General features: G+C 41.1%; 1 protein-coding gene and 1 long non-coding RNA gene across 3 annotated transcripts in view; one reads left to right on the top strand and one right to left on the bottom strand.

Annotated features, from left to right (window-relative positions):
- LOC144102418 (sodium-coupled monocarboxylate transporter 2-like) overlaps positions 1–20,075 on the bottom strand; it is a 639,582-nt gene that overhangs the window by 366,065 nt on the left and 253,442 nt on the right. The window lies entirely within an intron of this gene.
- LOC144100375 (uncharacterized) lies at positions 653–18,873 on the top strand. Of its 2 annotated transcripts, XR_013307634.1 has the most exons (7): positions 653–698; positions 3,774–3,874; positions 7,789–7,872; positions 10,121–10,204; positions 11,926–12,009; positions 12,735–12,777; positions 18,779–18,873. It is a non-coding gene; the product is annotated as an uncharacterized LOC144100375 (long non-coding RNA). The 2 variants fall into 2 exon arrangements; XR_013307633.1 differs by lacking the exons at positions 653–698; positions 3,774–3,874 and adding an exon at positions 5,732–5,789.

Raw genomic sequence — 20,075 nt, 5'->3', positions numbered from 1 at the left:
ATTTGTGTGCCGCAATAACGCATAATTCCATCAACGAATCAGTCAATCAATCAATAAATCAGTCTATCTCTCAGTCAATCAACCAACCAATGAGCAGTAAAGCAATCTTTTTATTGTTCAATATGGTGAAATTTTGAGCTTTCTGTCTCGATGGCCACTGATGTGCGTAGTGCGCAGAAGTAGGCCTGGAGGGTTACCAATAACACAGTAATACGAAAGGAGTGGACATTAAACATATACACAGCGGATGCCAATATATCTATATTATGTGTCATGGGTAAATTAATGGGGCAGTAAATTTAGCAATCTCAGTGGGAGCATGAATCCACGCTGACAGAGATCAGATGTTAGAGTGAGAAAAGTAGGCACAAGAAACAGGGTGCTCTAGCGGAGGACTCTATATAACTTTGAAACAGCTGGGATATTCTAGCGTGAAATGGCACCGCACAGCACACGCACGTTTCAGAATTTAGTCGCGAATAGCGTCAGGCCGACATGTGCGTGACATCTTTTCCATGTCATCAAGTGCGATCACATGGGGCGGCATCCCCGCATTAGGTACTCAGTACTGAGGTGAACCGTTTGGCTTTTACACAACAAAACTCTGCTTTCTTCGTCCAAGCAGTGGAGCTAAATGTTCTCGCATTTATTTCAGGTGGACAGAAACCTCCCGATGTGCCTGCAGATGCCAAGCCAGAGTGAGTGCCTTAAGTCTTGAGTGCAATTTGTACCTTGCTCACTGTCTGCAGCAACTCAAGGGAGAAGCATATAGACGGCCCCGCCAACATCAATACTTTTCTCAGAGAGTGTCGGTAGTGCCCGTTTATTGCACTGATCTGATTAATTTTTACTTATCTTCTTACGTCTCGTGGCTGTAAAGTAATGAGACCCGTACATTTCAAACATTCTTCGGTCATCTACATCGTCGATGTGCCGATCTCTTACAAAAATTTCTTTACACATTGATATACTGTCCATAGATTTCTCTCTACAAATTCTATGTACAGTCTGTAGACAACCTATAGATTTATGGCCATACACTTTTCGTAGAGTTTTGTCTATAGACAGTCTGTAGAAAATGAATAGACAAAAATATCTATACGAAGACAATAATCTATAAGAAGTCAATAGACTATCTATAGACAATTTTTAAAGAAATTTCTAATCGAAGGATCTCAGCTTTACCAGCGACAAAACAAAATGCGTTGCTAAAACTGCGTGATCAAAACTTTTGTAAACTTTTTTTTGCACGAAAGGTTATTCGCATGCAGCAATTTCTGAATCGAAGTGGTCATTCAGCAAGAATTTCTGGCATCAGCACAGGAAATTTTACTACATCATCTCCATCGCGTAATGTCTGAAACGTGTGTTCTTTATTTACGGCGGTACGCCTACAAGCGGATGATAAATACCGAATTAAAAGAAGAAAACTAACAAATCAGGCTGCATGGTGGTCCTGTTTCTGCAATTTGCCGCCGCCTAAAATGGCCGCGCACATATAAATTGCTTAGGTCGTACACATTTCGCTTACTGTCCACAAAAATGCTTAAGGGCACAATTTTAAGACGAGTCCTGATTGATTCTTTCAGATTGCATTCTGACCTTCAATTATGCAGTTTCAGTATACAAGCCTTTGAAGTGTAACCGCCACCCTTATAAAAATGGTCTATAAACACTCTATAGACTTCTCATATGCTCTATTGCCTTCCTATAGATATTTCTTTTTGTCTACTTATAGTCTATGGGCGGTGTGTATACAAAAGTTTGCTAGAAGTGTATGGCCATAAATCTATAGATTGTCTATAGACTGTCTGTAGGAAATGTATTGCCTTTAGACTGTTCTCTAGGGTCCGTACATAGAGAGTTTATAGACTTTATTGACAGAAATCAATGAATAGTTCATAGACTGCCTAAAAAGTTTTTCTAAGGAAAGCAACCAAACCTGCCCTATAAAATCACGGTTTCACAAACTAGAACCGAGAATTTTGTGTTTTGGCACTTAGTGAAAATCGTGAGCAAAAGTGGAAGAACGAAAAAGTTTGTACCGCAAAATAACTGACTCGACACTACTTTATTCCAGGAAATCTCAACGCATAAAACATGTGTTTTTCCATACGAAGCAACTACTCATTCCCAGGAATTCTGGACAAAAGTATTTTTGAGCGGCAAGCCGTTTATAAACGCATTTTTTTTTCATATAATGAAAGATTTGGCTACGACAAACAATATATCCGCAGATCACGCGATGGCAGTCGTATTTTTGCTACTGATGTTTTTTTGCTATCGTCAAAAGCGTTCCCTGTAGATTTTCTAAGTCAGTCTAACTGTTCGATGGAATCAGTGGAAACATATTAAAAGAAATATTTTGCTGTATATCAAAATAATGGATCATTACCTTCAATATTTTCATACCAGTGCCTTACTATATTTCAATTTTCAAAATTTGTCTCCTAGAAAGCTGGACTTGTCAAGTTTTGCGGCACTAAACGTCATGGGTTAAAAACAAAACTCCCTATTATAGATAGAAATTGATGCATTTTAAACGTGTCTACATCTAAGCACGGCAATATCACCAGCTTCAAGCTCGTGAAGCTGCTGCTTCTAAATGCTCTTTGTGGCGAACTAAAACGTGCTCCTGGAAAATGTTGCACGATAACAGCAATGAACACACGGCAGTGCTAAATATGGGAACAGGGCATCTTTAAAAGTCATGATAGCGTTTGAGCAGACGCTTCTTCTAACATCCCCCCTCCCCTGCCCCCGACCCTCGCATCACAAACCTTCATTTTATCGCACTTCAATAAGGTTTCGTTGAATACACCAGCAAAACAATTCCACTATGATGTAGTATGAACTACACCCGCCATTAAGAACTGGCACGCCTTAACACTTCAGCCTTTTTTATACCAACGCACGGAAAAACCACGAACCTCATGACACCCTGAGGAAGAAAACAACTTACGCAGGTCAGGGTCCCAACATTTTTAGGACTGTGGACAGGCCAGCATATATCGAGAATCAGTGCAGTTCTCTTTTGCTTTCATTCATCATCGTGAACAGTTGGAGTCCGCCCTAACAAAATGGTCCATAGACAGTCTTTAGACTTTTTATACTCTATTGCCTTCGTATAGATATTTTTTCTATTTATAGTCTATAGACGTTCTCTAGACAAAAAATTTCTAGAAGTGAAGGCCATAAATCCATAGAATTTCTACAGACTGTCTATAGGATTTGTATTGCCCATAGACTGTTGTCTAGAATTTGTCTATAGATAGTCTAAGTCTTTACAGACAGAAGCCTATCGACATTCTATAGACACTGTAAAGAAATTGTTGTAAAGGCTGACGTCATCTTTATTTGTCTTACAAGCGTTTCTTTATGATAACGGTAAGAAGGAACATGGAAACCAAGCGGACGTTCATCTCACCAAAATTTGTGAAAACTCTTTCCCAGGTCGCATTCACATTTCCTTGCGAGCGCGCCTCGACGGCGAGAAAAATTAACGCCCACATAATTTACCCTGGAATATTCCAAGACCCAACATCATAAACAGGCTTAAAAAATCTAGCTTTGTACTGCCAAAGCACATGATCCTCGCTCCAAGTCTTGCTTTATTTAGCTACAGCATTATGTCGCTTTCGTTTCAAGACACTGAACACAGAGAAAAATTAAGAACTTTTTAAAACTGGATATTGTCGTTGGTGTTTGATATAAGTGCCGAATGCCTTCGCGTTAAAATAGTCATTTCTACTAAAATGAGGATTTATATGCAGGACAGCTACACCAGTCGCAAAGAAAGGATTTCTTTCAAGACTGTGGGGCTCGAAGAAGGTGCCAAAGCCGGTCCAAGAGACAAAGCCGGTAGCTCCGGAAGGTGAGACGATCCTACTATTATCTTTGGAAATCAGGCCCGCAGCTTTGGCTGCATGAATGCACACAATTAGATTAATGATAAATGTTGGTTGGTGTTCGTTTTGCTTTGCTAGGAACATTTCTTCTCCTCAACCCAGACGCGGCGCGAAACTGCTCATTGCCATTACAAATTCCAAAGCGAGACTGGGCACGGGTGCAGCTTTCAGGGTAATACTGCATTTAGTAGCGTAATGAATCTTTGTTCTTCACCCCAAAATCACTTAAAGTTTCAGAGGTGCTTTTGTTACTCGTAAAAAGTATTGAGAAAAAACTATAAACACGAGGAAAAAGCAGCCTAGGGCAATCAGTAGTTCATCCGCTACGACTCGCCGCATAAGGTAAAGCGTACTCTTCAACTTGGCTTCCCTGTTCGAGAGTATAGTCAACAATGTTCCTAAATGACTTGTCTACGTCGCGTTCGGTTTTCTCCTCTTAACCGTGGTGTGGCGTTCGAGTGCAAGCCCATGATGTAAACATCATCTTAAACAGCCACGTAGGAGTGCGTAGTGGCACATAATGTTATTCGAAGATTAATCAACTAAAGTTCACTCCAGGGTAACTCACTTCTTTCAGCCCGAAACACAACCACGAGAGGAAGATACGATTCTTACCCCTAACAGAAAGCCCAGATAAAGCCAGACATGTTCCTATTGGTTCACGGGCTCCTTACGAAACATTCTCAATCGCTGTTCGTTCGGTTGGGGGAAGCTGTCTTGAAATTGGGCAGACGTTAAAAAAGGGGACCTTCCAGCATTCACTACCAGCAGCACAATACTGTGAGGGAAAAGAATAAAAATCATCCATCAAGAAAGAGAAAAATATTGCATTTTTTACAAAAACCGTAGTGTGCGTGTTCATTACTCGATCGTGTTCTTTACGCGATTAAATACTGAAATATGTTCACCGCAGCCATCAAAGGTTTTTATTTTGTCGTTATTATTGATTCTACCTCGATTACCTAGTGCGGTCTGCACAGATATGATGCGTAAACTAAGGACGTGTCCTCTGTGTACCTTATCACTAAACCATCGCTTGTTCCATACTAAGCACCCGTTTGGGAATGAACCGACAATGTCACGTTATCGGGGCTCTTGAGAAATTGTCTTAATTTCAAAAGAATGCTGTATGAAGAAGCCAGCTGTAGAAATAATGCAGTGAGCGTTGAAGCTGGAAGAAAAAAACAACGAGTCCTCAACACACAAGACGTACTGTGTCGTACAATCTTTGCTGGAATGGGCGACAGCGTCGGATGCCCTGGCGATCCACAAAGTGCGAGCACGTGCTCACTTCTCTCGCTATAAGGATGCAAGTGAGCACACAGCCACACTGCTTGGTGGTGGAAGACCTTGTACGACCTTGAGTGGTCGACCTTGTACGACCTTGCACAGCTCTCCATGAAACGCAACTATCGTCGTTATATGTAAGAATATCTGCGAAACAAGCGCGAAACTTCCGAAATAGACAAAGCTACCTCTCGTTGGGTGGACATATCTGTCCCTCGTGATTCTTAGCGTTTCTGAGAAAATGCGAATTTTTCTATATGACGGTAATGCCTGGGTTTTTTGGTAAATCATGTTAACGACGTAAGTTACCGAATGTTAAAAATAATGCTTGTTTGATCTTAAAACCTTAACATAATAGAGGGTGCAGTAGTATAACTGAAATAAATTGCCTAGCGTAATCCAATGCTTCCTAATGTTCTCAGTTCATGTGGAACACTACCAATGCCTAAGAAGTAATTCACCCAACCCCTTTTACGCAATGTCGGTGTCGGTAACGAGCCTGTCTTCCAGGCGGGCGGAAAACACCTGAAGTGCCTGCGGTGGAGAAGGATGCTGTGAAGGATGCCACTGATGCTCATTCGCCGGGAAAGAAAAGTGAGCTTAAAGGTTCAACATTGCTGAATTGTGCTGAAACTCAAGGCTGCTAAATGCCTTTCAACGAATCAGGAAATTCTCTTCGAAGGAGATCCCCAATCAATAACGTATAGCGATTCTTGTGATGTCGTGGTCAATACCCTTTCTTTTGCTAGCCTGAAATCGCAGGCAGTGGCAGAGGAAGGTATTAACCGCAGATTAGTCGGAGTAATCGCGTCATAATGCAATTAGGTTGATGGCATTGGCTAAAGGAGCATGTGCCGCTTCGGTCTGGAGTTGTATCCGACTATGGTAACTTTCCTTTCTCTTCTAGTTTTCGCTTCGGGTGTGCCAGAGTAATCTTAGCGCGGTCTCACTCGTTCTGTTTATTTTGATAATTAAATTAAGCCTGTCCATGTAAATGGCGCAGGCAGATGCATGATATTTTTATTATTTTTTGGAGCATCTACTACCGAAAGGAAAAACCATCGCACAGGCTTGTAGATTTTAAGGCGTAAGCCTTTCCTGGCTCGTCACTGGCGTGGACGGAAGTTGTAGACGAAGTTGTCCGCACGAACTGTCAATCATAAGTTGTATGGTAGATAAAATGAAATGTAAAAGTTCATTAAGCAAGATGTATACAATTAAATAAAAAGCAAATAAGAAAATATAAAAATAAAAATCAAATAAAATAAAATGAAAAATGAAACCCGTAATATTAAACCCGAAAACAGAAATACAATAAACATACTAAATAAAAATAAAAATAAAATACATTATTAAAATCAAAACAAATAACAATATTAAAAAATCATAAAATTTGAAAATATAATGAATAAAAATAGGGGGCGAAAGAGAGGGAACGGCAAAGCTTTCGCATTCCCGCTCATGCGCAGACTGAAGTGCAATCCTGTAATTTTTATGCTTTATTCTTTTTGATGTGCCCCGCCTAAACTTGGAGAGAGAGAGAAACTTTATTGTTGGAGAGGAAGTCGGGGCACGCCCCTGGGTCTCCGCACGACCCCACTGCACTCAAGTGTTTATGTCCCTAAGGTTGGAGACAATTTTAGTGCTGAAGAACCGAACTCTGTTTCCCTAACTGCGAATATCCGCTAAGGTTGTAAACTACAAGAAAAACACGATGCTAATTTTTTCCGAAGAAACGAGCGCAACACTGTAATACTGCTCGTTCCTTTCCAATTTCAGACATAACGGGTTTACTTGGGGACGGTGTATTTGTGGAAAAGTATTCTGAACAGTGCATTTTCCTCAAAAGAGTAGGCAACTTATCAAGTTCCTCTCAGTGTAAAGGAAACAAAGGCACTTGGACGAACTGTTACGCTTTGCACAACAAGTGTTCCAAACGGAGCACAAAATGTTGTGCGTCCCAGAATACGACACGCATCAGGCTCTAAGATGAAAAAAAACAAACTTTGAGAGCACTGCAGAGACTGCGCTGGAGAAATGTGATAGCATCACTGTTTGCCGCGACGTTCGTGGCTCCTAGACTACTTTGATAGCTCTTGTCCATATGACGTCATATGGAACGCTCTAGAACTATTTGAAAACCTGCATATCATCCTACTTCTCAGACGACGACATTCCGGGCTCCGTTTTTTGCTTTGGTTGTAGGCGAGACGTCATCAGACGTATGGGGTGACGTTACACCCCTGTGACGTCACATGGACTTATAATTAGCTTTATTAAATACGTACATTAATTAAAACCTATAATTACATCCGTTAAGTACCGACATTATTACTACCACTAATTGCTGCCGTTAATTAGTGTATGTAATTGTGATCGATAGTTGGGTCGTTGATTAATGACTATTGTTAATGACTGACTCGATATTGTTTAATCACTGATATTGTTTAATCACCACACCACTCTTGCTTCCACATCTTTCGGAAACATTTTGCGGACACCTCCGGTGCCGACATAGCGTGGTAATTCTTTCGCATTAAAATTTAAGGCCACTTTACCTCGTGTTGCAAAAAACGATGCGCTTGTTTTTAAGGCGGGAAAAACACCCCCGAGGTTCACACGGTGGAGCAGCCGACCTTGAAGGACACCACCGATGCCCATCCGCCAGGAAGAAAAAGTGAGAAGGATGCGTTTTTTTTTCTAGCTATATCTCTTTAAAACTGGTCGCCACTCCCGCTCGAACATCGCTCAGCATCTTGCTCATTCATGCCGGCAGTTTGGTAGTGTATATTTGGTATGGTTTACCGCCCCCATTAAGCACTTTAGGTTATGTTTAATCAATGCCGCACAGTATTTCTGTTATTTGCCTAGGTGAGCTTTGTCATGAATACTCACTATTTTTTTAGGTTTGGCCACGTTGCCTGTGAGCTGCTTCACGATCTTTGACCATTATTACTGTGTTTATTCCAATTTGTTTGTTTCATAAGCGCAAGTATTTCTCTTGTTCTTGCTGTTTTCCGTTCTACTTAATTTTATTCTCTATATGTATGTTTGCCTTGAATGTGCACATGTTCTGCTGCTGTGCCTTTACCGGGTCTCGAGCATCTCTCAAGCTACCCCTGTAGCTTTTCGCCCGAGGCTCATTTCCTGTATGTCTGGAAATAAACTTTCTTCAATCCAAATAACGTCTCAGGAGTGCACATGTTCTACTAATAGTGGATTCCCTGTTGAAAATTTCCATACCAGCCATTCATACAAGATTATGAAAGCATGGAGTGCAGATGGTATGTAAAAATATCTGCAAATTCATGTTCTCCATATATCTGCTGTACGATTTCGATATCGCTTCCGTATAGTTTCTCTAAGACGTGCATGACTTCATTCGGAGTGCACATGTTTCCATACGCGTAGTTCATATAGTCAATATTCAATCCGTCCATATAGTGTCTGTGCGGAAAACATAAGCCCTGTTCGGACTGTTCTCTTTCGCACTGCTCTCTTTGTGCTGTTTGTTCTTGTTTTTCGTTCTTTTTATCTCCGAAATGGTTATTAATATATATTATACTTTTTTGCTCTTTATCCTTTCCACTGTTTGCTTTCTCGCCCTCTACTGTATGAACCTGCTAGAGCTCTAAGTGTCTATGAACAAATAAATAGAAATATTAAATTATGGGGCTCATCATGTGATGTGTTTCACTTGGAAGGGGCTTCGGTTTAAGTTCCGACTGCCGGAAGTTTTTTTAACGCGTGCATTACCCCTCTATATAAATACGGCTGCAGTGGCTGGGATCCATCCCTCAAACTTGGGCGAAGCAGCAAAAATCCCTATCGATTGTGTCCTCGCAGCGGCTGCAGAGGAAGAGGCAACGCGCCGAGTACTTTTCGAGTTCACAGTAAAAAAAAACTGTTCTTAATCAAATAATACTGGTGAAAATTGAGCAGATTGGGATTACTATAAGAAAAATAGGTAGCGAGTTGTGTTCTAACCTAAAAACGCACATGGTCTGATTCTTTGCTGTATTAGGGGCGAAACGGCAACACTGTAATCGTTGTTTATTCATCGAATGTAGCCACATTTGGCACGCAGAAGCATCTTTTTATTTGAGTTCAGGACTGTTTTTTTCTTTAGGCTAATTGCTACAGTTGTTGAGTAACTACACTTTACACCCTCTTAAAGTCATCCGGGGGATATTGAAGGATTGAGAAGGGAGTTCACAAATCTTTTATGTAAACTTTTTCGCAGAAACCTTTTTCGTGCGATAAAGCTATTTGTTTTTTTTTTTCTCAGGAGATGTACAGTACTTAAGGAAAAAAACCTCAAACTGCCGCAAAATAAAATTCAAACTTAACAAAGAAATCTTTCTTACACAAGTAGCTTTAAAAGTTGTTTCAAGTGTATATAAAGAAATAGAGAACTTTATTGCACTGCTCAAAGTCTCAGGACTGGTACGCAACAAACGTATATACTGCTATCACTGGTTAAGAAATGCTGGAGTGATGAGTGACAGCACTCGAAAAAAAAACGAAAGGTGATAAAATCATTCTTATTCCCTCCTTTGCCTCGCTTATCACCTCTTATGTTCTGCTTGCAGTCACAGAAATGCGGCATTTCAACCAACGGAAGCTCTCACCTTCTGCTCTCTCCTCTTCATTGCGATATTAAGATAGTGATGCTCCGTCGCCGAAACCCGCGAAATCCGCGATGCGCTGTCACCATACGATACCCGATTCACTCAATTTTCGTGCTACTACACGTAATAAAAACATAACTTTCGTAATTCGTAGTACATATTTTGTTACGATTTTTCTTCACCGTGCGGAACAAGACCTGAGAAATACGAAAGTGAATTTACAAATTGAAATTTTTGAACACAATGACAATTTTATTTTCCGCGTCCCGCCTAAACCACGTACTTTTGTTCAAGGCGGGAGAAATACCCCCGATGTGCCTGAAGCCGAGCAACCAGCGACGAAGGCCACCATTGACGCCCTTCCGACTGGAAAGAAAAGTGAGTAGAATGCGATCACTACAGCTTTCGCTTGCTAAAATTAGTGTCATTAAAGATAAAGCCTTCTTCAGTAGGGCAGACATGCAAGCCACTTATTCTTTATGACATGCTGAACTCCCGATTTTTTTTCGAAATGCTACAACAGGCACTAATTTCGTGCAACCCATTTAATGTATCAAATCAGCTCCCGTCTTCAGAACTTCTTGGTATTTCATGGTATTTGGCGAAAAAAAATTACCGTTCATCCCTGCTAGCAAGAAAAAAACGATCATACGAAGGCCTTAGGTCTGCTAAAAGAGCGGAACTAGGAAAACCTTTCCCCTTCCTCTGTCTCTCCCTCTATTTTTGTTCTTAATTTTTTTATCACTTGAAACTTTACTGTTTTTATATTTATTGATTTTATTTTTCAATTATTCTTTCTTTTCCTTTTCTTTATTTTCTTTCTCTTGTTCACTTTTATGTATTTTCATTTAGTTTTTATTCTTTATAATAAGTAGGCCTTCTCTCGCATTTACATCTTTTTTCATCGAATCACTCCAACAAACCCTGCTTCAAACACAACATTTCGTTAATTCAACTAAATAACTACAATTCATGAACCAACCTTTTTCTATTTCAAGATCTTCTCACGCACTACCTAACGCGATCAAATTTTTGCATATTTATAACCATTGAACGACTTAAACGTGCGGACCAAATTTGCGGACACTTTTTGCTGACGCGACATAACCATATAATTATTTCGCATTAATAAACGCTTTGTGGAGTTTACGAAGAAATGCAAATTTTATCTGATAAGGCATTTAGCCCTTTCCTGTGGAATACGAGCCTTCGTAGCTGTCAGAGGTGTTTGCGCTTGAAAATTAGGAAACAGACGGAACAAAAGAAGATAGAAACATCAACGAAGTTGTATGCTTTAGGCACAGTCTAGTGACTGAGTTTATTGGGTACATGAAAATGATGGTATGAAAAAAAAATGGCGCGCTCGCTGACGAGAACGGCGAAATGAAAACAATAGGAGAGACCAGAAAATTTTAAAAATATGTTTACTCGTCACCAGCGTACTAAAATATTTCATATACAAGTTATCCTCCGCACTGGAAACTTTGTTCGGGCACTGTCAAAAGGCGCATGCATGTCACTACGTCGGATTCACAGTGCATGACGCAGAAAGAATTTCTCGAACCATGACCTCTTACCTAGCTCCATGTCCAGCAATATCGAACAAAAATTATGAAAATTGGAAAATTGTGTGGTACTTTTACGGTAGTATTGAAAGCAATGGTTCATTATTCTGATATGTAACGAAATCTTCTAAAGTGTTTCCACTGGTCGCATCGAAAATTTAAGACTCCCATAGAAACCGAATAGGGGCGCTTTTGACGACAGAAAAAACGCTAATAGAAAAAAAATCAAGACTGCCGTCGGGTGATATGCAGATATGTTGATTGTTATAGTCATAGATCACATTATGTGAAAGATTTGCGTCCACAAATGGTTTCCTGTTAAAAAGTGCTTTTGTCCAGAATAGCTGGGTATGACAAAAGCCATTACTTCATGGCCTAAATTTTAAAAAAAAGCAATCTAGCAAGGTTGAGTGCTTCCTATTCAATTTGTTCATTGAGTTTTGTGGCTTAGTTCCCATTCGTATACAGGTAGAATCTAAGTAAATCTGTTCCAGTTTTTTCGGTAACCGAAGCGACAATGAACACATATTTCAGGTGGAAGAAATACCCCCGAGGTTCCATCGGTGGACAAGGCAGGCGGGAAGGATGGCGGTGGCGTATCTTCCGCCGAAAAACAAAGTGAGGCGAATGCAATAAATTTAGCTCTTTAGGTTAACTAATGTTGCCTCCCACTTTAGATAGCTCTAATCGCTAGTGTTTATGAGGCGGCGTACCAAAAACCCAGACCCTCTCGCTTTCTATATCTCCAATATATTTCTACATAGCTATGTAGATTTTGAAAGATTTAGTATCCTTGGGTAGATTGGTAGAGTATGCTGAGATTCCGCAATTCAAGTGCTAGAGCTTGAGCTGATAGTTCTAAAATATGTGCGGCTGTTACGAAACGCACTGAAGCAGGACACCTGAAGAAGCCGGAAAACACACGCTCGTTGCTTCTGCAGTGTCTGGGGTGTTTACCGGATTTTTTATTTTATTTTACAAGCTGCCTCGTTCAAATCAATGATCGAATTCTTTGAATATTCTACTCAGTACACCAAACCTTTGCGCATTTTTTTATATTAGCTTGTATGTGTGCCACGGTGGAACAAGATCAGGCATTAATGTTGTTTTACTTAATAAATGTGAGTAAAAATTAAAAAAAACAAACGTTCCCTAAGTAAGCAAACTACGCATAACCATTCGTGCCCCGAAAGCATATAGAATGCACTCGCACATATGACAATGCCGCTCCATGCATGACCTGTTCGTAAAAAACAAAAAAAAACGAATGTACCGCAAAGCCACAGCCGGAAAGTGAAGGGGACGTTTGTGTCCGGTTACTGACTGCTTCATTTATACTTCAGGCGAGAAGATTCTATCTGTGGCGCCTACAGCGGTAAAGCCGGAGTAAGTACAAGGGCTGCAAAAACTTGTTTTCCCGTTCATTTTGTGGGGCACTGAGCCGAATATCCATTTATTTTTTTCTGTAAAAAAATTGAAATCCTGCATCATAACTTCTCTTTTAAAAGCGCCGCCGATACCAAACTTACGTGACATGGTTTTCTGAGCAGAACCGCTGACAACATGTTTAGGACACTCACGATAGAGTTAGCCATATATTTCCAGAATAGAACTGCCTAGGCCATATTGTCGCGAAATCTAAGTTGTATGAAAGCCAGTGCTAGTAGGTTTATTACACATTCTACTGATAATAATTAAGTGTAAAGTTTGTTATAATACGTGGAACAACACGATTTTCCTTCAAAAGACAAATGTTCACCTTAGCTAAATACTTTACGACTAGTTTTCCTGGCGTGTAAGCTATGTTTATTTAGGCCGAGAAGAAATGCGGTAAACTGCAGGCTCCAAGTAACGACTTACAGTTCAGTTTCGTACTACACGGGCCGTTCTGACTTTGATATGGTATTTATTTAAAAAATTGCTAATAAGTACGACATGCAGTTATATAGAAAAATACCTAAGCAGGCACTATTTCTAAAATCATTATATTATTATATAACATAAAGAAAGCAAATAGATAAAACAGAAGCTCTGAGAGATGCGTCCATCAGCTACTGACGTGTTCCCAAAATCGATAAAGTCCTCCTGCACTGGAGGTTTACAGGTACTGTAACGCCGCCTCATGCCAACAGGAACAGTTGGATGGGCTATCTCATCCTGAAATATTCTTGGTTTTCGGGGTGAAAAACGCACATATTCACGTTCACTTTCTTTTTTTCGGGATTCAGTAATTGAACTATGTTTCAGCATCATTAACGAGTCTAGTAAGTTAATCATCACCACCTCATCCAAAACTCCTTAAAGATTTTTCAAAGACGCCACCAAGTCGGTCTTTCAGCTCGGCCGTCGCCAGCCGTGGTACACATCTAGCCAGCAGTTTCTGAAATTGGAGCACATTATGAAATATGTAACGTTCTGAACCATGACAAAGGGCACGCTTGCAGCTACGTGTGCCGTAGTCTGACGGCGATTTTTTTTTCCCCGGTAACGCTTAGACGGCTGTGATGCGCTCCGGCGTTACAACTGGACGTGCTTAAGTCTGGCGAGGTATACTTTATTGCGAGACAGTATATTTTACTGTGGCGTATATGTCAGTTCTACTCTTGCTCAGTGCCACGAACACCCCCAAACTGCTGTCCCACAATGCAGCGTTTTTCCTTCATAATCGTCGGCGTTGATTTTTCGAAGATGTCACATCGTTCTAAACTTTTAGTGCAAAAGCACTATTGCGATGGGTGTACCCCCAAGAAAGATCTTGTGATGTTTGTGGGTCAGCGATGGTTGTGAGTTTGTGCCAAGCGGGCTTGCGACGTTTGTGGGTTTGCGCCAAGTGCAATAAGCAAACAAAATAAGAAAAATAACAAAAATAAAACGAAAAAATACTGGGATTACTGGGATTCGAACCCGCGGCGCTGAGAGAAGATCAGCTACACTGGCCACTGCACGGAAGCACTATTGTATGCTATCGCCGCAGACGACCACACCTCGTGTTAAGCTGCAGCACATTCTCGCTCTGTGCATTCCACATCGTCGTCTTCATCAACTAATACTACTATCAAACTAATATTCGCGCTTTGAGCTATGTGGCGGTAGTGACAGAGAGATGTGCATGCATGCGCTGGTGTGGACAACGCTGTGGCAGAAACACGGCACTAGAGCTACGCGCGTTGGCGTTGACAACATTGCTGCTGAAACGCAGCGCTGGAGCATAGGCTGCCGTCGTTCCTTGGGTAAATTGGCTTTGGCAGCGAAAAAGCTGGAGAAGCGCGTAACTGACCCCACTGGGTCAGTGGACACCTCAATCGCGCTTTCAGGTAGGTGATAGTGGTCTCCACTTTTACAAAAGTGTGCTTTCGCATTTTTCTGCTTAGCAATGTTAAACCGCCAGCAATCTTTTACTCCGCTCCATTACTCCCTGATGAATGAAGCATATATCACCAAACCCATCTTTCATTCTACGCTGAACTTCAGTAGGTTTTGCACCAGCACATGTAACAATTTTCATGACACATCGTTGTTATTTTCTTTGGTGCTTATCTTAATTCGAACGTGCACTTTGCACTGATAATTTGACGAAAATTGTTCATCTGCATTTTTCTGCAACCTACGGGATATTGTTTCCACTACTTGAAAGAAGGGTACCAACTTAAATTACAATAACTCGGAGTTTAGTTTTTGGTGGAAAACAGCGCAACGACGCGGACAGAGTGGAAGAAAATACAGGACAAGCGCTGACTCACAACTGAAATTTATTTAAGGAAAGCAGTACATTTTATAGACAAAGTGGCCAACTTATCAGCTAGTACCTAGACAAAACCCAAGTTTCTACGTGGCATCGAGATATGCAACCTCACTGTCATATAATGAAATAGATGGCTTACTGACACATAACCTTGTTTTTTTCTTCATGTGATATGCTTCCATAATCTCACGTGTTAATCGGGACGGGTGTTTGTAGAGGATATCACAGTAAGGCAATGAAGGAAAACAAAATTGGCAGTCTCGAGCATGGTCAACTAGATGATTAGATTTGTTAGCTTCCAGATTATTTGCATGCTCTTTCAAACGTGTATTGATGCAACGCCCCGTCTGCCCGATATATATTTGTCCGCATGACATTGGGATTTTGTACACAACCTCTTCTGTGCATGGCACATACATTGTTTCGTGCTTAACCCCACAAGTTGTTTCAGATTCTTTTCGTTGTTCAGCCTTTATTTCCAAAACAGCACAAACCCTTTTAAGTTTCTTGGGTGCTGAAAAAACCACCCCTACGCCATACCTTTTTGCCACATTTTTTAGATTATGTGACATACGGTGTACGTATGGGAGAATGGCAAACTTTTTCCTTTCCTTCTCTTTTCCCGGACTAGGGGCCAAAGATGGATTCCTAAGCTTTTTGGCTACCTTGTTACAGCCCAATAACATAACACCATCCGGGTATCCAGCTTCCTTCAACCTTTTAATTTGTTCTTTGAAGCTGTTGGTTGCCCTATGGATACAAGATTTTGATAATGAGGACAAAAGAGATGAGACCACAATTCCTGTTTTAACTGTTTTGGAATGATGCGATTTATAATTTAACAGCGGTTTTCCCATCCTTGGACGATATTCCCAACAGACGTGCCCCGTCGCAACCTTCAACCTCAGATCTAAAAATGGTAGCTTACTACCGACCGTGACCTCAGTGGTGAACTCTAGACCTAAAGCATTTTCTTTAAATACTTTTAGTACATCAGTCATGCGCCTTGAAAAGTTAGTTTTTTCTACAAAAATCAAGAAGTCATAGACGTAACGAAAGATGCGTGACGCCATTCCCGACAGATTTTCCTGGATACCACGATCAACAAAGGACAAAAATATATCGCTAATCACTGGTGCCACCCTCAATCCAATGCAAACACCCGCTTTTTGGGTATATATTTTACTGTCCCATTCAACGAACATTGACATTAAATAAAAAGACAGCAGCTCAAGAAAGCTAGCCACAGAAATGCCACATCCTCTAATAAACTGTTCTTCATCATTGTCAATTGTTACACATTTTGAAACCGCGTTCATCAATTCATTGTGAGGGAGGGAATAGAACAGATCGACCACGTCAATACTGAACACTGTACAAGAGCCTTGATTTTCATGTCGCAGAAAATTTACCACCCTTTTAGAGTTGCGAACTCTGAAAGGGTCCTTAATAGCCAAAGTAGCCAAGAATTTCTGTAGATACCCTGAAATTTCATATTGCCAAGTGCTCCTCTCAGTTACAATAGCCCGAAATGGCATGCCATCTTCGTGCAACTTCGCTGAGAAAAAAACCTTTAAACTAAGCCCTTTAGCTTTATTGACACTTGCTTTAAGCTGGTCCAGGTTCATACCCTCCAGCAAGCGCAGAGCTCTGGCTTTTACTTTTCCTGGTTTTGTCGAAACCGGGACGAAGTTTTTCTGCACAGCCTCCATCGCTTTCCCTAGTCCGGGAAAAGAGAAGGAAAGGAAAAAGTTTGCCATTCTCCCATACGTACACCGTATGTCACATAATCTTAAAAATGTGGCAAAAAGGTATGGCGTAGGGGTGGTTTTTTCAGCACCCAAGAAACTTAAAAGGGTTTGTGCTGTTTTGGAAAGAAAGGCTGAGCAACGAAAAGAATCTGAAACAACTTGTGGGGTTAAGCACGAAACAATGTATGTGCCATGCACAGAAGAGGTTGTGTACAAAATCCCAATGTCATGCGGACAAATATATATCGGGCAGACGGGGCGTTGCATCAATACACGTTTGAAAGAGCATGCAAATAATCTTGAAGCTAACAAATCTAATCATCTAGTTGACCATGTTCGAGACTGCCAATTTTGTTTTCCTTCATTGCCTTACGGTGATATCCTCTACAAACACCCGTCCCGATTAACACGTGAGATTATGGAAGCATATCACATGAAGAAAAAAACAAGGTTATGTGTCAGTAAGCCATCTATTTCATTATATGACAGTGAGGTTGCATACCTCGATGCCACGTAGAAACTTGGGTTTTGTCTAGGTACTAGCTGATAAGTTGGCCACTTTGTCTATAAAATGTACTGCTTTCCTTAAATAAATTTCAGTTGTGAGTCAGCGCTTGTCCTGTATTTTCTTCCACTCTGTCCGCGTCGTTGCGCTGTTTGCCACCAATATGTACCACCAACTCGCCCGTTTGCTATTGTGTCGGAGTTTAGATATTGTGTTGTAAAATTTACGGCTTTCATTGCACTGACGCTTATTAGGTGCCTTTGTTTGGTTACTGCTGAGAACCGCAGCACACTGCAGGCCAACAACGCCGCTGCGATAGTACACGAAAAAGTCGAAACAAATAGGTGCAACTAGCCTCGTTATTAGCGAATAACAACACAAATTAAACTCTGAAACGTAAACCCACCTTAGAATTTAGTTGATTAAGAGCATGCCTGAATACGCACCGAACACAGATAATACCACCGTAAATACAATAAGATATATGATGTATGGAACTTAATTCCGCACCCCATCCACTGCACGACAAATTGACCTACAAGCTTCAAAAATGAAAACTATTTTTCAGGCACTTTCGCTACTGACGTACGCGGAATTTCCTTCGGCTTAAAATGTTTTGTCAGCTGACATCTACTTTTTCCAATGACTCAACAAACGTGTGGGTTCTATCCGCATGTCTACAGTGGGTTCGAACACAAAGCGAGAGCGCTTGTTAAAAATTGTTCTGTTGGGCTTTATGGCACATAGGCAGCTAAGGCCATATGCGACAAGCTCAACTTTGTAAAAAAGCGTTCAGTTATATCCTGAATTTTTTCGAAAGCGGAAGCTGTTAAATGCCGCTTAAGAATATTCTGTGAGGACAATTTCATGTTTCCAGCAATCAATTAAGGTAGCAAAACTGAGAGTGAAAGAAAACGGCTTAAAAGAACATGAGCACAGACAAGGAATTTATGAAAAGACGATGTGTAGAAGTAATGTTAAGAGGCAAAATTAGAGTACCGTGGAATAAAGAGAAAGCTGTATTGCAGCGAAAATTACCACAAAATTGACTTTATGAAAGATATGTGAAACAAAATTGACTTTATGAAAGATATGTGAAGCGAAGGCTTGTTAACTCAGCAGAATACGCTTTAAGCGAAGGAAATGCCAACATGGCGGCCCAGAGCGAGACTTCAGTGATAAGGTTAGGAAATAAGCCGCGACAAGGTGATTGGCGCAAGACAGGAATGAATAGAGGCCGCTGGTAGTGGTCTTCCACAGGATGAAAACTTGTCTCCAGTGCTGCTACTGATGATAACTGTTCTGGTGCACATTTAAACAAAGGTATCAATTTGATAAACGGTTTGTCAGACGCAATATTAAGACAAAACATTCTTTTTATAACTCCAGGGCTGCTGCACCAAGCGGAATCGCGGGATGCTTCAGCAGGTGCTGGAAACCGAAGCCGCCGCCTGTGTTGCCGCAAGACACTAAGTCCAAGACCACAGAAGGCAAGATGCACTTTTCACAATAACAAAATGTTTGCGGAGGAAAAATTACATGAGCAATATTACTGTGAAACCAAAGCTAATATGGGAGCGACCCACAAGGAGCTGCAGCAGCGATGACTGTATTAACCTGACTGGATTAAGAGTAGTCTGCTAGACGAGGCTGCGGCGCAAAGCCGCAACCTTAGCAAAAGTTTCTAATGAGGCGGCGGAACTGTCGGCATAGCGAGGGAAACGTTTTCTGGAAGTTTCGTCCTCTGCAATTAACTTGGAGAGCGATAACAAGTTTTTATGGTGTTTTCACTTGTTTAGTGCCGTGGAATCCCAAAATAGCTCAGAACATCATCATACTGCCCAGAAAACTTCATCAACTGGGCAGTTTTGAGGTGGAAGAGAAGATTTTCCCGCCCTGCATAAGCGCAGGAAGCTTGGTGTTCCTGCCAGCCTCAGTAATGAACGAGAGCTTGCGCCGAAGAGCGCGAAGCGTTACGGTTATGCTCTTCATTTTAGCGGCACGAGACAAACCTCAACGCCACGCTTCGGTTAGATGTACAATAGCAAGCTTTGTGCGCTGAGATATATAGGCGCGTAACCACCTGGTTAGCAAAGGGTGCGCAAGGTCAATGAACTCCCGTCCACTAATTCAATGAAAAGGTAGTGAGAATTATGAAGAGCCTGTATGATATATGACATGGGCGGTTTGACACCACCTCAGAATAGAAAAAAAAGGAAAAATAAAACGAGGAATAATACCATTAGAGGCGGGAAATGAAAGACAAATTGGTTACTACGGCCCCGCAAACAAAAATGCTTGACCAAATGTTTGTCCAGCCAACATTTACTTTTTACTGCATTTCTTCGCCTCACGCTTATCAGGTTGTGCGCCAATATTCATACATCAGTAGTTAGGAACACGTTTTGGTTATGTTAGTCGGTTATGTTGGTTGGTTATGTTTCCTTTCGTGCAGCGCAGTTGTGCGGCGTTAACGCTGACAAATCTTTCCGGCGAGAAGGATGCCGCTGCATCGCCTACGGAAGAAAAGCCAGGCGAGACGAATATTTTTCAGTGGTTAGGAGCACGTTTTAGTTATGTTAGACGACTATGGTTATATTAGTCGACGTTTTGACTATGTTAGTAAGTTATGTTAGCTGGTTATGTTTCCCTTCGTGCAGTGCAGTTATGCGACGTTAACGCTATT

The sequence above is a fragment of the Amblyomma americanum genome, chromosome 8 (assembly GCF_052857255.1).
Source record: "Amblyomma americanum isolate KBUSLIRL-KWMA chromosome 8, ASM5285725v1, whole genome shotgun sequence".
Classification (NCBI taxonomy): domain Eukaryota; kingdom Metazoa; phylum Arthropoda; class Arachnida; order Ixodida; family Ixodidae; genus Amblyomma; species Amblyomma americanum.
Note: the sequence above shows the minus strand (reverse complement) of the source record. Positions and strands in the feature narration are given on the sequence as shown.